This window comes from Pogona vitticeps, chromosome 3 (genome assembly GCF_051106095.1).
Source record: "Pogona vitticeps strain Pit_001003342236 chromosome 3, PviZW2.1, whole genome shotgun sequence".
Classification (NCBI taxonomy): Eukaryota; Metazoa; Chordata; class Lepidosauria; order Squamata; family Agamidae; genus Pogona; species Pogona vitticeps.
The window spans coordinates 265,428,005-265,445,006 of NC_135785.1; the positions used below are offsets into that span (position 1 = coordinate 265,428,005).

The window sequence follows — 17,002 nt, forward strand, 5'->3', positions numbered from 1 at the left end:
TCTTTATGGTCCAGCTCTCGCTTCCATACATCACTACTGGAAAAACCATAGCTTTGGCTATGCGGACCTTTGTTGGCAAGGTGATATCTCTGCTTTTTAAGATGCTGTCTAGGTTTGTCATCACTTTCCTCCCAAGAAGCAGGCGTCTTTTAATTTCATGGCTGCTGCCACCATCTGCAGTGATCATGGAGCCCAATAAAGTAAAATCTGTCACTGTCTCCATAGCTTTACTTTCTTTTTGCCAGGAGGTGATGGGACCAGTGGCCATGATCTTAGTTTTTTTTTCTTAATGTTGAGCTTCAGACCATTTTTTGCTGTCTCCTCTTTCACCCTAATTAAGAGGTTCTTTAATTCCTCCTCACTTTCTGCCATCAGAGTGGTATCATCTGCATATCTGAGGCTGTTGATATTTCTTCTGGCAACCTTAATTTCAGCTTGGGATTCATCCAGTCCAGCCTTTTGCATGATGTATTCTGCATATAAGTTAAAGGAGCAGGGGGACAATATACAGCCTTGTCGTACTCCTTTCCCAATTTTGAACCAATCCGTTGTTCCATATCCAGTTCTAACTGTTGCTTCCTGTCCCACATATAGATTTCTCAGGAGGTAGATAAGGTGATCAGGCAGTCCCATTTCTTTAAGGACTCGCCATAGTTTGCTGTGGTCCACACAGTCAAAGGCTTTTGCATAGTCAATGATGCAGAAGTACAGTAGATGTTTTTCTGGAACTCTCTGGCTTTCTCCATAATCCAGCGCTTGTTAGTAATTTGGTCTCTAGTTCCTCTGCCCCTTCGAAATCCAGCTTGTACTTCTGGGAGTTCTCGGTCCACATACTGCTGAAGTCTACCTTGGAGGATTTTGAGCATAACCTTGCTAGTGTGTGAAATAAATGCAATTGTACGGTAGTTGGAGCATTCTTTGGCACTGCCTTTCTTTGGGAATGGGATGTAGCCTGATCTTTTCCAATCCTTTGGCTACTGCTGAGTTTTCCAAAGTTGCTGGCATATTGAGTGTAGCACCTTAACAGCGTCATCTTTTAATATTTTAAATAGTTCAATTGGAATGCCATCACCTCCACTGGCCTTGTTGTTAGCCAGGCTTTCTAAGGCCCACTTGACTTTGGTCTCCAGGATGTCTGGCTCAAAGTGAGCAACCATACTATTTGGATTGCCCAGGACATCCAGATCTTTCTGGTATAATTCCTCTGTGTATTCTTGCCCCCTCTTCTTGATATCTTCTGTTTCTGTGAGGTCCCTACAATTTTTGTCCTTTATCATGTTCATCTTTGCACAAAAGTTTCCTTTAATATCTCCAATTTTCTTGAATAGATCTCTGGTTTTTCTCTTTCTATTATTTTCCTGTATTTCTTTGCACTGTTCATTTAAGAAGGCCCTCTTGTCTCTCCTTGCTATTCTTTGGAAGTCTGTATTCCATTTTCTGTAACTTTCCCTATCTCCCTTGCATTTTGTTTCTCTTCTCCTCTCTGCTATTTGTAAGGCCTCGTTGGACAGCCACTTTGCTTTCTTGCATTTCCTTTTCTTTGGGAAGATTTTTGTTGCTGCCTCCTGTACAATGTTACCAGCCTCCATCCATAGTTCTTCAGGCACTCTGTCTACCAAATCTAGTTCTTTAAATCTGTTCTTCACTTCCACTGTGTATTCATAAGGGATTTGGTTTAGATTATACCTGAGTAGCCCAGAGGTTTTTCCTACTTTCTTCAGTTTAAGCTTGAATTTTGCTATAAGAAGCTGATGATCAGAGCCACAATCAACTCCAGGTCTTGTTTTTGCTGACTATATAGAGCTTCTCCATCTTTGGCTGCAGAGAATATAGTCAATCTGATTTCGATGTTGCCCATCTGGTGATTTCCATGTGTAGAGTCGCTTCTTGTGTTGTTGGAAAAGGGTGTTTGTGATGACCAGCTTGTTCTCTTGACAAAACTCTATTAGCCTTTGCCCACCTTCATTTTGAATTCCAAGGCCAAACTTCCCTTTTGTTCCTTTTATCTCTTGACTCCCTAGTTTAGCATTCCAATCACCTATAATGAGAAGAACATCTTTCTTTGGTGTTAGTTCTAAAAGGTGTTGTACATTTTCATAGAATTGGTCAATTTCAGCCTCTTCAGCATCGGTGGTTGGTGCATAAACATGGCTGACTGTGATGTTGAAAGGTCTGCCTTGGATTCATATTGAAATCATTCTGTCATTTTTCAGATTGTATCCCAGTACAGCTTTTCCCACTCTTTTGTTGACTATGAGGGCTACTACATGTCTTCTATGGGATTCTTGCTCACAATAGCAGATATGGTAATCGTCTGAATTTAATTGAATTCGCCCATTCCTGTCCATTTTAGTTACCAAAGAGCCACCAGTGTCAGACAGAGTTGGTGATACTGGACTAGATGTGCCAGGCATGTGACTCAGTGAAAGACAGATTCCTTTGCTGCTGTGCAGTTGTGTGAGGATAGCTTAGAATTATTCTCCATTCTTATTTTCTAGAATAAGAGAGAGGGAGAGAGGGTAGGCAGAAATGGTGTCTGCTCTTCTGGAAACAGTCATGTGATCAGCCATTCCCAAAGGAGTTGGGGATTGTGTTGTGACCTTCTGCTCCTCTGCTTTTTCTCTGGGTGGCCTGATGGTCATTCATCTCTATCTGCAAGAGCCTGTAACTTCACTTAGTGCAGCAGCAGCAGCCACAGCCTGAGAAAAAGCATCTGGCAGCCCTTTTCATGTGTTGAAAGCTTCAAGACTGCCAGGATGGTTGCAGTTTGATAATCTGAATGGTGGGCAGCCCGCCCTGCTGAGAATGGCACTGGCCTGAAGCTCATGAAAAGGTGGGTTAAGTGAGATATCTCAGTCATTAGGAGCTGGGTGCTTTTTGACTATGGGATGAACAGGGCTTTTTGATGCCAGCGGATACCCTGCAGGAATGCAGCTGCTCTGTGTGTGTGTGTGTGTGTGTGTGTGTGTGCGTGTGCGTGCGTGCGTGCGTGCGTGCGTGCGTGCGCTTCTGTGGTTGCACTTTGGGAAACTCACCTTCCTCCCCAAGAGGCCAGCTTTTACCGTCTGCTTCCTCAGCTGCATCTGTTTAGCCTGGGCTGATGGTAATGCAAGGCCCTCTGGGGTGATTTCTCTACAATGTCCTAGTAAGGAAAATGTTTTTGCTTTTTGAAAATGAGTGGAAGGAGGAGGAGCGGGAGGAAGAATTTAGTTCCTTGTACTCTTGAGGAGTTGCTTATCATTTCTATCTGTTATTTGGCTAAGGATCTGGAGTCTTTTGCTTGCTCAATACGCCACAACTGAACTGGCATCCACCAAATCCCAGCAGACTGGAGCTGAGGGGCAGAATTGGAGCCATTCACTGATAGCTGTTGACCGAAGGGCTCTGCCTTCGCGTCCCTCCCTTTCGCCATGCAGGCTGTGTTGGCTAGACTTTGCCCAGTTGTGGAGGGTGGAAGCCCTTGGGAACTAGCATTGCTTTTGGATAGATTTACTCCTAATTTTTAAAAAGGGCAATTTGGCAATAATGGAAAGGGAGGGACTGCAAGGAGATGATTTTTTTTAAAAAAGAAACCATTGAGTCTTTTGAGCTATCTCCTTTTCCTGATTTACTCTGATAAAGTCCCTGGTTGTGACTTTTTGCCCATGGCCACATGAGTGGGGCAGGGGGCAAATGGATGGCTGACTTGTAGGTCACTCTTGTGAGGAGGTTCATTCAGGCAAGCAAAGCCGGCTCTCTGGCCAGTTGCACATTTCATTTCTTGGACAGAGGGCAGGTTTTGCTGCCACATCAGTGATATCAGCAAGAGCCGTGCGAGAACGCCTACCTCTCCTAGGGAAGTGCAGCCAGCCCAGGTGAGGGAAGGTCACTTTCCAGATCTTCTGGGGAAAGTGGCTGGACAAGGGCCAGTAGGAGATCTGTCTGCTTTCTCAGGAGCCACTTTATTGATGGCATTTTGGCAAAATCTTGTTAGATCTCTGTTCCGGGAGGCAGGGTTTGGTTGTTTCGGGCTGTCTGGTCACCTCTTCCTTGTGGCGACCCTACGGATGGTGAACGCCCAAAACATCCTGTTGTTAGCATCCCTGCTCAGCTCAAGCAAACAGAAGTCTGAGTTTGCCTTTATTGAGTCAGTCCATCTCATATTTGGTCTTCCTCTTTTCTTGCTGCTTTTCACTTTTCCTAGGATTGCTTCGCGTGCCCCCCCCCCGAAATGTGTTGAAAGCTCAATAGCCTCAGTTTAGTCATGTTAGCTTCCAGAGAAAGTTGATGCTTGATTTGACGTAGGAGCCACTTTTTAAAAATCTTTTTGGCATTGCGTAGAATCCACAGAGATTTCCTCCAGCATTATATTTCAGTGGACTCAATTCTTTTCTCGTCGGGTTTCTTCATTGTTCAGCTTTCACAGAAGCCCAAAAGGAAGCAGGAAGCTGTTGCCTCTTGAGGCAGAAAGGCTCTCCTTTGAACAGGAGCACAGTCTGGGGGCCTAGCCCAGCAGGACGAATCTTTCGTCTCTTCCATAGGACAGCGTGCTGCTGTTCTCGGGAGGACACTGGCCTCTGGGAGCTGGGAGCTTCCTCTGTTCCAGAGTGGGCACCTTTCCTTTTTCTCTTTGCTAGTAGCAGCAGAGGCAGTGGTGGCTTCTGTAGGACAACTGCCGAATCATTGTCTTTGGTTTTCCTTCTTTTCCTCCTTTCTCTGCAAATTTCTAAATAAATAAATAATCATGGTGACTCCGAGCAGAAAGACAGATCCAATTCCATCGGCTGTATCCCTCTTTGCAGGTTGGTCCTTCGCAGCCCAACTGGGATCCCTTTGGGACCATCCCCGGTGGAAGGAGTTGCTGGTCTCTTGCCAGCATTACTGGCCTGCTTTTGCTCGTTGGCATGGACTCTGTGGCCTTCTAGGTCGCTTCCAAGCCCATAATCCTGTAATTCTGTGACTGGGCCAACCTTTTCAAGAAGCCAGGAAGCCCAAACATTAAAGCATTCACAGGGTGGAGTTGTTGTGGAAATGGACTTGCTTCTGTTTGCTTTTTGTGGGCACAGTTACAGCACTTGAGTTTTATCTTCATATAGAGGCTCCTTCAGACAAAGAATTCTTTGTTCTTCTAGCTTTTTCAAGTATATGTGCAGACTGAAACAATGGCTTCCATTTGGCACACTGGATGGGCTTCAAGCTTGGAAGGATAGGCACAGATGACCTTCTCAGATATAAGATTGCCTTTGATCTAGGTGTCGGGCACGTCTTTGTTCAGAATAATGCAATACAATGGGAAATTATAAAATGCCCATTTCTGAGCCATTTCTGAAAATGTCATAGTCTGGCTTGTTTTGCCTAGGTACTTACGCATTTTGATTCTGACTGCCAGAAACTGAACTGTCTGATGATTGAATGCTGGTTCTTTAAAGCAAAGGCAAACCCCTTTAAAAGCTTGCATCTTGGAATTTGAAATCTATTGCCTGGTGGTTGCCAGAGTAATGTCAGAAGAGCATTCTTCTCATTCAGATTCCTTGACTGCAAATCTTTCTTACATGAATAAGAAGCAGAAGGCGGTAAGTAAACATAATTTGCCTAGAACTTTGACTCCTGTAGTACAATTCAGAAAAACCTGATGTGGCCTGTGCTCGTGGCACACAGCAGCAGACATCCGGCTTCATGGAGGTGTAAAAGGCCACACCACATGACACTACAACCCAGCTTTTCTTACACTTTTGAAGACGTCTTGCAGCCCTTTATATCAAATCTTCTTTTAACCGCTTTCGAAGTCTCAGTAACCTCAGTACCCGGGAATACTGTGACAATGCTTCTTGGTATTTTTACTTTGCCAAGTTTCAAGTTTAAGTGCAAATTCTTATATTTGATCTCTTGCTTCTTTGCTGGCTGCCTGGTTAAGATGGCCCAGCCGAAAACTTGAGGAAAGAGAGCTGCCCACAGAGAGTTGGCCCTTCTAAGCAGCAAATTTAATGGAGTGCCCTGCCCTGCCCTGCCCTGCCCTGCCCTGCCCTGCCCTGCCCTGCCCTGCCCTGCCCTGCCCTGCCCTGCCCTGCCCTGCCCTGCCCATCTGTTGGAGAGGCAAGCAGTAGAAAAAACACAGTTTGATTGGGGGCAGGCCACAGAGGGCCAGGTGGCTGGCAGGTGGTCAAGTCTCCTCTGAACATGAAGTCTTCAGGTTCCTTTTGGCTAGCACGGCTTCATGCCTCTAAAGAGAAAATTATAGCCTTAGTATTTTCTCTATGCAAAGGAGATATCGTATTTCCCCACTTTTAAAGACACCCCAGTTTATAAGATGCCCCCTTTCTAACCCAGAAATTAAGAAAACTTATCTTTCAGTATTCAGCCTCTGGGCTCAGAATGCTCGGACATCAGGAGTCCCTGTTGAATCTGAGCCTACAGGTTCCATTTGGTTTGTTCAGCATCAGCTGACGTCAGTTCCATAAGGCTCGTGATTGGACGAAGCCTGTTTACAGAGGCAAGGTACAAGCTGTTTTGTTCTCAGCTTACTTCTGTGCAAAAGATACCCCCTCAATTTTTAGTGCAATGATTTTAGGAAAATGCAGCATCTTATACATGGAAAAATACGGCAATTCTACCTCCATCCCTCAGACAACCTGATCCCAAAGTATTCAGCCAATTAGGGCTGGGAGTTTGAATTAAACCTGGGAACAAGAGGGTAACCGGTGAAAGAAAAGAATGCAGAACGGGTTGAGATAAATTCCAGCTCCCGAACCCTCTCAGTTATGCACCAACTGAAGTTGGACTGCATTTAAAAGCACCCCTGTGTGAAGAAACACTTGGTATCTAGTCTGGATATAATCCATGTGCATGTAAGTGAGGCCAAACCTGCTTTCTCCGGACATGGTTTCAATTGCCAAATCCAGCCCAGCAGGTAAAGGTCACAGTGGCAAAGCCACATTCCTCATTGGCAGTGATTCAACTGCAGTCAGCCCTCTGCTCAGAACCCGAGTTTGAGCCTGACGGGCTCAGATAGCTTGCTCAAGGTGGACTTAGCCTTCCGTCTTTCCAAGATTTGTAAAATAAGTACAGTGGTGCCTCGCTTAACGATTGCCTCATTTAGTGATGAATTCGCATAACGATGTGTTTTTTTAGAAAATAATATGCACCGTATAACGATGTTTCCTATGGGCGATTTTCGCTTAGCGAAGTTTGGGACCATGCTTCGCATAACGAATGCGATTTTAGGTCCCCTGCTTCACTTAACGATGTTTCTTTTTTCAATTAAAAAAGTGTCTTAGAAGGGTCAAAAACGGTTCTAAATGCTTGGATTCGTTATAGGACCCCCTAAGTCATGTGCAAACCTGATTTGGCTTTGATCTGACTTTTCGTTAATTTATGGTTAATTTTTTTTTCGGCCCATAGGAACCAATAGACCTGTCAAAATCTGACAGCTCCATGCTTTCCTATGGGGGAGAAAACAATTCGCCATAAATTAACGAAAGTTCAGATCAAAGCCAAATCAGGTTTGCACACAACTTAGGGGGTCCTCTAACGAATCCAAGCATTTAGAACAGTTGCTGAGTCTTCATTAATTTTTTGTGAATTTTTTCTTCCCCCATAGGAAATAATGGAGCTGTCAGATTTTGACAGCTGTCAAAAGTTGGGGGAAAAAAATTCACCATTAATTAACGAAAAGTCAGATCAAAGCCAAATTAACTTTTGCATCCGTTTTAGAGGGTGCAGAAGCTAATCCAAGCATTTAAAACCATTTTTGACCCTTTTATGACACACTTAATTTTGCAAAAATTGACTTCGCAAAGCCATTGAAATGTATTGAGTCAGCTTCAATACATTCCAATGGAGGAAACATTGTATCGTTTAACGATGTTTCCTATGGGTTTTTTCGCTTAAGGACGGCAATCCGTGCCTATTGGAACGGATTAACCGGTTTCCAATGCATTCCTATGGAAAATGGTGTTTCGCATAACGATGTTTCACATAACGTTTTTTTTTGGAACCAATTAAAATTGTTATGCGAGGCACCACTGTACCCAGCTCACTGGGGCACAGTGTGTCGCCTGCATAATTAAACTGTAAACCACCCAGAAAATGCTTTAGGCGTCATGGGATGGTATATAAACAGCACACTTGGCTTGCTTTGTCTACTTTGCAGTTTGCAGTCGAGTGTAGCCCTTTAAAAATGAGCTGCAGACCTCCAGCCAGATAGCGCCGTGTCCAAACAATATTACTTCCATTCTCTCTAGGTCGGGTTCTTCGAGTCCTTGTGCGTTTTGGCCTTCCAATGGCTGCTTAAGGTTTTTTCTTTCCCTCTGGGATTAGTAGAAGAAGAAAAAAGAGAGAGAGAGAGTGCTGTGTGTTGTCCTCCTCCTCCTCCTCCCTGAATGACTAGTTGCCAAAGATGGGCTGAATTCTTGAGGGCATCCCAAAGCTCTGTTTTGTAGAATGGAGCACTCAATTCTCTCCACCTTCCTCTCGACCTGTCCCTCCAGAAAGAACTGCAGCCGTCATGGCACGTTGCCATCAATCCCCATTACAGAAGGGTGCTCTGGAAAGATATCGGAGGCTGTGATGATACTGAACGATTCAAACTATTGCTTTAGAAGGACTCGTACTGTAATGTCTCTTTGGGCAGAAGAAATCTCACTTTTTCTGAAAGAGGTATTCAGCAGCTTCGAAGGTGACAGCTGGCTACTTTTAATAGCCAAGAAGGGCAAGACTTCAGAAGGCAAGATGGGTGACCCTAAGTCTCTAAAGCAACGTGTGGGCTTTCCCAAGGCAGTGCAAACTGAAAGGGGTCCCTAACCAACTGATCAGATGGTGTTCTAGTGATGTCCACCTCTGAATCTGTGGTCTCAGTGGAAGCAGACCTAATTTGTTTTAAATCTACATCTCGTTAATGCTAGCTTGGCTCCTCTGTGGGCCCTCCTGAGGGTTCCAACTGCTAATTCTCTTGGCCGGTTTGCAACATGAAAGAGCTTCACTGGCTCCCATTGAGCCCAGGGGTTTTCTTCCATCCAGCGTTATTTCCACCCAGGTAAGGATTGTGGAGCTTTGACTGTGGCCAGCTATAGGGCCTCCTTGCTTCTCCTGCTGAAGAAAGATGTCTGAGACCATCAGGCCGGTGAGGTCCTTCCTAGGGTTTCCCATGGGGCACTGTTAAGCTTTAAATAAATTACGCACATCAAATTTTGCTGCATGGTTTTACCATGGAGAAGCAGCACACAGGTAAACTGCTACTGTTGTCAGTGGATGAATTCTTAGAATAGACGTGCTGTTTCTTTAATGCTCATTGGCTGGAATTCCAGATCAGTTCTCCCTCCCCTCCTTTTTTTGTTTTTGTTTTTTTTTTTGTTTTTTGTTTTGCTGTTTTAATACATTTTATGTATTGTTCCTTTTTACCCTGGCCTTGCCAGGAGTAGGCTTGGCATAGGAAAACCTCTGTGGCTGGGCACCATTAAAAGCATGGCCCCGTCTTATCTGCCATGCATCATTTCTCCTCCCCGCGGCTGAAGGAGAGCGGCTTCCAGTGCCTGGCCCTTTTCTGGGTGCTGCTGCTCGTGCTGGCCTCCAGTCCAGTTCGTTTTAATGTAGTGAAAACAAGTGATCAGCCAAGTGCCCTTGGCTCCCTCCCGCTTTCCTCTGTCTTGCCAGAACGAAATATGGTCTACCCTTTCCCCCGAACCACACTGCTGTCTCAAGCCCATCTCTCACTCAGCTGGTCTTCAGCCAAGACTGAGCACAAACGTCTCCTTTGGTGTGATTCAGGACAGAGAAGACAGCAAAGACAGGTGGGAAAGGAAGCCTGGAGTGAGGAGTGAGGAGGATGTAGGAGTCTTTCTGAGAATTGAAAGGAATCACAGTCTCTCAGTGCATCATTACTCAGCCTCTGAAATGGTTATTTAAGGACTGCATGTCTTGCATTTGACAGCCTTTGGGCTCCATTTTTGATCCTCCCCTCTTTCTTTTCCTTCCTTCCTTCCCTCCCTCCCTTCTATTCATCATTAGTTCTTTCTTTCTTTCTTTCTTTCTTTCTTTCTTTCTTTCTTTCTTTCTCTCTCCCTCCCTCCCTCCCTCCCTCCCTCCCTCCCTCCCTCCCTCTCACTGATGAAGTAGTTCCTGAGAACGTCTGCCAGCCAGTCATCTTTCAGGTGCCATTAGAGGACTTTCACTTGTTTCGGGGTAGGGTGAGAGAATTGCTTTGAAATCAAGATGTATTATCTGCCCCCAGTGTTCTGTGTTTTTCCTGGTAGGAGGCCTGTTTTGACAGCTCCTGGCATGGAGTTATTTTCTTCTTCCTTCCTCTTCCTTTGGGTTGAATGTGCAAAGAAAGAAGACAGTGATGTCATAAGAGGGCCATCCCGTGCCTGAAGTTTAATCTAGGTTTTATGGAGAGTTACAAAGGATAAGTGTTTGAAAACAAAATGCTCAACTGAAGTCGTGCTGCTCCTTCAGCTGCCAAGAGGCCGAGCCAAGCTGGACTCCCTCCTGTGCAGAGGCTGCTCTCTGCCATTTGCTGGGGAGCCTGGAAAGGCCGTCTGTCCCTGGGCTGTCAGAAGGAGCCTCAGGATGACAAGGGGTCGGTTGGCTATTAATTGGTGAGGAGGAGACTGTTAGGCATGATGGCAGATGTGCATGTTGGATATTTGCTCCCCCACCCCCACCCCCCAGGGCTGGAGGTTTTACGTTGGGGCAAGGACCGATGTGAAAGTGCTTCAGGGTCTGCCATGTCAACTGGAGAGAAAAACCCTGTGTTTTCTTTACCAGGCTGTGGTGGTGGTGGTGGTGGTGGTGATGATGATGGCATCTCATTTTCTTTTCTACCTCACGGCCACCCTGATTCTACTCCCCCTTTCCCTACGGCTGCTGCTCTGGCTCTTCAATTGCATGTTGCAGGCACACTAGTGAATGCAGAGTGGGGAGTGACTAACTGGGAGGAGGAGCCCGTAATGCTGATGAGGGGCACGCTCCAGTGCTATTAAAGGCTGTTGAATCCCTCCATCCAAAGGTCGCCTGCAGGCACTCTCCAGTGCCTCCAAACCTAGATGGGTAGAAATCAAAGAGATGAAATCTTGAGAGTCACTGGGTGTCCACAGACTTTCTGCCTGTCACAAGGGGTGGCGGCTAAATCTGCCCCAGGTAAAGGCACTTGTTAAAAACCAAGCCTGTTACGGTTGCCTTCTCCTTTCCGTAACCAAACCCTGGGAGTGTCATGCCAGAGAGGGATGGGATTTTGGCAACTGGCTTTCGTTTCGCAAAGCGATACCATGGCTTCACTGGATCGTTTCCCTTTGGAGACAAGGTAGAGTCCAAGCTGAGTGCATTCGCCTCCAGAAGCGCTGCCGCCGCCGCTGTTTGCTGACTGGTAGTTTCTGAGCAGCTGGCAAGAGGATCCGTATGATGGAAATTGAATGGCCTGTTGTTGTTGTTGTTGTTGTTGTTGTTGTTGTTGTTGTTGTTGTTGTTGTTGTTGTTGTTGTTGTTGTTGTGTGCTATCAAGTCACCTCCGACTCATGGTGATCCTATGAGTGAGCGATCCTTAACATGTCCTGCCCTCAACAGCCCTGCTCAGCTCTTGCAGACTCAAGCCTGTGTCTTCCTTTAGGGAGTCAGTGCATCTCATGTTTGGTCTTCCTCTTCTCCTCCTGCCTTCCACCTTTCCCAACATCATCTTCTCTTTTCCAAAGAAACTTGCCTTCTCAGAATGTGTCCAAGCCAGGACAGGCAGCCTGTTTCATCCTTTGTGCCTCCAGAGACAGTTCAGGTTTGATTTGATCTAGGATCCACTTGTTCATCTTTCTGGCGGTATCCACAGAGCTCTTCTCTAGTACCAGATTTCAAATGAATCCGTGTTTTTTTTCCCCTGTCAACTTTTTTTTTACTATCTAGTTTTCACACCCGTCCATGGTGATCAGAAACACAAGATTATAAATGATCTTGGTCTTTGGTCTCCAGTAACACATACTTACACTTTATGATCTTTTCTAATAACCTGTAACAATCCTAAAAGGCAGTCAAATTTTCTAAAAGGAGACTGGAAGATTGTGCTTTGAGCCTTAGGAAGAAGAGGTAGCACTTCGCAACCTTCCCTGATGTATTTATTTCTGAACACTTTCCAAAAGCAGCCCCACACAGAGCATGTTACAGTATTCCAGCCGAGATGTAACTAAGGCATGTGTCACCATGGCCATTTCAGACCTCTCCAGGAACGGATGCAGCTGATGCATTCTTTTTAATTGTGCAAAGGCATTCCTGGCCACGTCCAAAATTTGGGCATGTAGGCTTAGAGACGAATCCAGGAGCACCCCCCAAGCTATGGACATGTGTTTTTCAGAGGGAGCGTAACCCCATCCAGCCCAGGCTGCAACCCTATTCCTTGATCTGCCTTTTGACTGACCAGGAGCATTTCTGCCCTGTCTATAATATGTCTGAATTTGTTCAATTCATCCAGTCCATTACTGACACTGATCTAGAACTGAAACAGCTTACTTGGATTTAGAGTTGGGTGTCATACACATACTGGTTAGAGCGAACCCCAGAACTCCAGGCAACCTCTCCAAGTGGTTTCATGTCAATGTCAGATAGCACAGGGGACAGAACAGAACCCTGAGGAATCCCACAGCCAGCAGAAGTGATATTTGTCTCAAGAGTTTGGTTCATTTTATTTGTTGCCTTCTTCTCTTTGGATTGAGTGGAGTGTTGTGATTAGAAGAGACAACGAGGCTGAGAGGCTGCTGTGCTGGGTTAAAACAGTTATAAATAGTTAAAATGTTTGCATTGCAATACTCTTCAAAGCTCCTCTGCTGAACTTGGGACGCTAAAATGAAAGACAGAAGTCCATCATTAGAGGGGGTTAAGAGAACCGTGGAGATCAAGGGAGCCAGCTGAATACACCGAAGTCAAACGTACGCTGGTCTGGTGCAAAACTACAAGGAAAAGTGTCTTGTTGAAGATGCATAGTTAAGATGGAACATCTGGCGGTTTCACAGTGTCCAGCATTTCTGGAGGGAACTTGCTTCCTTACTAGTCTCAGATCTCATAACATGTGTGTGAATGCACCTCTTTTCAGTGTATTCTCTTACTCCCTGGGGTGGAAGAAAGACCTCTTGATCATGAGCTGCTTCAAGTACCCTGTGGGGGAGAGGCAGCGTATAAAGACAACGGAACAACCTTCCCTGTGGGCAGATGTTACTTGTGACCGGAGCCTCCACTTACGCGTCCTGCTGCAGTGTCAGTGCCGCTCATTCTTCCAGTGGCGCTCAGAGCCCCGCTCTCTCCCCGCTTGGCTGGCCACTTGTCCTTCTGCCCCCTGCCTGGAGTGGCTGGCCGAGTGGGAAGAGAGTGGAGCCCTGGGTGCCACTGGAAGGACGAGCAAGACCAGGGCCACAGCAGGATGAATATCCCCATCTCTATTCCCTAGTCATCACCACCTTTGGCTCTTCTGGGCTCCTCTCCTCTGGGATAAACAGGGTAGCGTGGCTGAGTGGCTAGAGAGGAACTCCCTGAGCCTGGTATTCCATCACACTCTGCTTGGTATGATCAAGTAGCAGGTGAGAGGAGAGACCTTCTCATCAGAGACCTGGGCAGTGAGCTGCAGGGTCTCTGGACAAGTGGTCTCCTCTAGGAGAAGGCGTCATCCTGCATATTGTAGGGCTAGCTTCCAAGGCAAGTACAGTATCCTGTTGTTGGTCCTGAGGAAGAGAAGGCCCTCAGCATCTGCTGCTGAAGGGCAGCTCCTCAGTGAGGACGTTCCCACTAAGACACCAGACTAAATCTTGCGGCATAACTTGGACTTGGACATACTCAGGACACAGTCTATAGAGCCTGTGTCCTGAGCATACTCCTGGACTGCAGTGAGCCCTGCACCTTTTGTGCATGGCAGGAGAGGAAGCTGAACATGTTCCATATGCATTGTCTTTGACGCATTTTGGGTATCAGCTGGCAGGACAACGTTGCAAATAGAGTAGTCCTAGAACGAGCTTGAATTTTTTTAGCATGTATACATTACTGAAACAACAATGTCTACGTTGGCTCGGGCATGTCGTGAGAATGGCTGACAGTCGGATTCCAAAAGATCTCCTGCATGGAGAATGAGTGCAGGGAAAGTGCCCCAGAGGGAGACCACAGCTGTGTTACAAGGACATCTGCAAGCGGGATCTGAAGGCCTTAGGAATGGACCTCAACAGATGGGAAACCTTGACGTCTGAGCGTTCAGCCTGGAGCCAGGCTGTGCATCACGGCCTCTCCCAATTTGAAGAGACCCTTGTCCAGCAGGCCGAGGCAGAAAGGACTCCCGAAACAAGCAAAACCAGGGAGCTGGACAGGGGACAGATTGTATGTCTTCAGTGTGGAAGGGATTGTCACTCTCGAATTGGCCTTCTGAGCCACATTAGACGCTGTTCCAAGTCTTCCATTCAGAGCACTTTACCATCATCTCTCGAGACTGAAGGATGCCTACTACAGTGGTGCCCTGCTTGACGACGATAATCTGTTCCGTTAAAATCGCTGTTACGCGATATCATCGTCAAGCGAAAGAAAAAAAAACCAATTGAAATGCATTGAAAACTGGGTCAATGCGTTCCAGTGGGCAAAATACCTCATAGTCCAGTGAAGATCCTCCATAGGGGAAGCCATTTTCAGTCGCTGTCTTCCGGAAATAGGTCCGGAAAACATCGGGCGGCCATTTTGTAACCCGACAATCAGCTGTTTTTGATTGTGGTAATGCGAAGAATCGGTTCCCGAAGCAGGGAACCGATCGTTGTAAAATGGATTTTCCCCATTCAATCGTTGTTTTGCGATCGCAATAGCGATTGCAAAAAACTCATTGTGAAGCAATTTCGTCGTGGAGTGGGGTAATCATCAAGGGGCACCACTGTATTTAACTTGGCGTTGCACAGTTTGTTGCAACATTTGCACCAAGGTAGAAATCAGGGTGGATAAAAACCAGTGCTTTTTAAAAATCAGGCTGATTTAAATGAAATCCACCCTGGAGGAAATTGTGGCTCAGTGAGTTAGGAGCTTCATCACACAGTCAGACAAGGTAGACTGCCGGGGCGTAACGTCCCATGAATGTTTACAGACACAACTGCCGCAGGCACAACAGGATTTCAGTCAGTGGGTCTAATCTGGTTGGACCTAGTAATAGTACCATGGCCTAAGCCATTGTTTCAAACTGTTAATTTATGGTGTTATCTTTGTTATTCGTCATTTTGAGAGGAGAAGTGATCTCTTAAGAGTTTTAAACAAATTGATAAATCTATGTCTTGATCTCTGAGTGTGGGGTTTCTTGTGCAAGCTGTAAAGCTATTATTATTATTTAATCATTATTATTTATTTAAAATATTTTTTCTTGGCCTTTCTCCTTAAAAGCATCCAAGGTGGCTTACAGCATTCTGAGGGTAATGGTTCAACTGAGGACTCTGGTGGCTTTGATGGGTTCCTATTGTGACTATGCCTCTCTCTAACTGCAGGATCCCAGGCAAACTCTAGCAAATGGGGAATGCAACACAGCAGATTCAGTGTGGTGTCACAGATAGAGCGATGGGCTAGGACTCGGGAGACCTGGGTGTGAATTCGTTCTTGGCCATGGGCACTCACTGGGGTGTATCTCTCTCTGTGTGTAACTAACTAGTAAAGCTACTCCTTAAAGGTCTCACTTACCTTGAAAGCCCTCTTAGGGCACTATAGGGTGCTTCCAACTTGACAACGTATAACAACAAAACTTTCAGCAAATTCCATGGCCACAAGCTACAAACCAACTTTTAATCTGAGACTGAGTAATGGAAATTGAAACATTTCCTACAGGTTTATGGTTCTAAATCATATATATATTTTCTTCAGGCTGACAGGAGGAGGAGAGGTTTATGTATGTTGAGGAGATGCATAAAAATCTTCAGACTAATCAGTGTTCTTGTAAACTGTTCAGGGATCAGATGACGGGCTGTGGAGGGCTGCCAGGATGCGGAAGGCCTGATTAAAGGCAAAGCTTCTGCATTCCAGAGTCCGTTCTTATTTTAAAGTATACAGACACATTCGGGTACATCTGATCTTAATTCTCTCTTGGCCTCCTAGGATGGCAAATATTTTTCTTTTTGTGTAGAGCATTTTAATCTGCAAAGATTCCCTAAATGCTTTGAGAGTGGTATAACCACATTGCCAAGCAGTTGTGGGCAGCCGGCCTGTCCGAAAGAGAGGGAGACAACTTGGTCTGGGAAGCTGTAATTTGGCTTCCCTGACCTAGCATTGCTGGCTATAGGCATTTCCCTGCAGGCAGAGGCTGCAGCTGCCTTGGAGCGCAGGTGGCTCCATTGGAAAGGGCGACTACAATCTCTGTGAGCTGCAGTGGTAGCTAGGTTGCTGAATATTGTCTCACACACACTTGAAGGAGGGTGGCGTCTGTTTTCTGGGCCAAATCACTTGCCAGTGGCAGTGTGCCAGAGAGAGAAAGGGGCTGAAAGAGAAGAAGATGGAGAAGAAGAAGAAGAAGGAGAGAATCCGTGATGAAATGAGGAAGCGGGCACATGTTGCCACAGAGGGCCTCAGTGGGGCTCCTGGGAGCAGGACAAGCCGTGAGCTCGGACCGTGTTTGCTATCAGACACTGTCCAGCCCAGGTGGACTGCAATCCTCCTGCAAGGCAGGGAGCTGTTCTCCTGGCAAGACCGAGAAGGTGGGAGGGTAGACTCTTAGCAGCTGTGGATTATTGTCCTTGCCTGACTGACTGACTTCTTTTCCATACCCTGTCTGTCAGCTCCCGGCATGTAGTCTGGGGGTGGGTCTCTGTCCTTCTTTGTCAGTTGGCATGGATTCCCGCTCTTGCTTTGAGCTTTGATCAGTCCAGAGCATTTTCCTCTGCATCTGCTCCTGAACTGGCAAGAGGCAGCCCCCCTGCCCCCCTGCTTCTGCATGGCCTTCGCAAGCAATTCTGCTCTCCAGCGAAAGGGTCTGTCCATTCCCAGCAGTCCAGTGGATGGGGAGGGGGCAGGGGAGAAAAAATAAAATAAAAGGGGTCCTCTGCTCTGCCCTACCCTG

General features: G+C 46.3%; 1 protein-coding gene across 8 annotated transcripts in view; it reads left to right on the forward strand.

Moving 5' to 3' along the window:
• STIM1 (stromal interaction molecule 1) overlaps window positions 1-17,002 on the forward strand; it is a 108,071-nt gene that overhangs the window by 24,701 nt on the left and 66,368 nt on the right. The gene's annotated exons all lie outside the window — the stretch shown is intronic.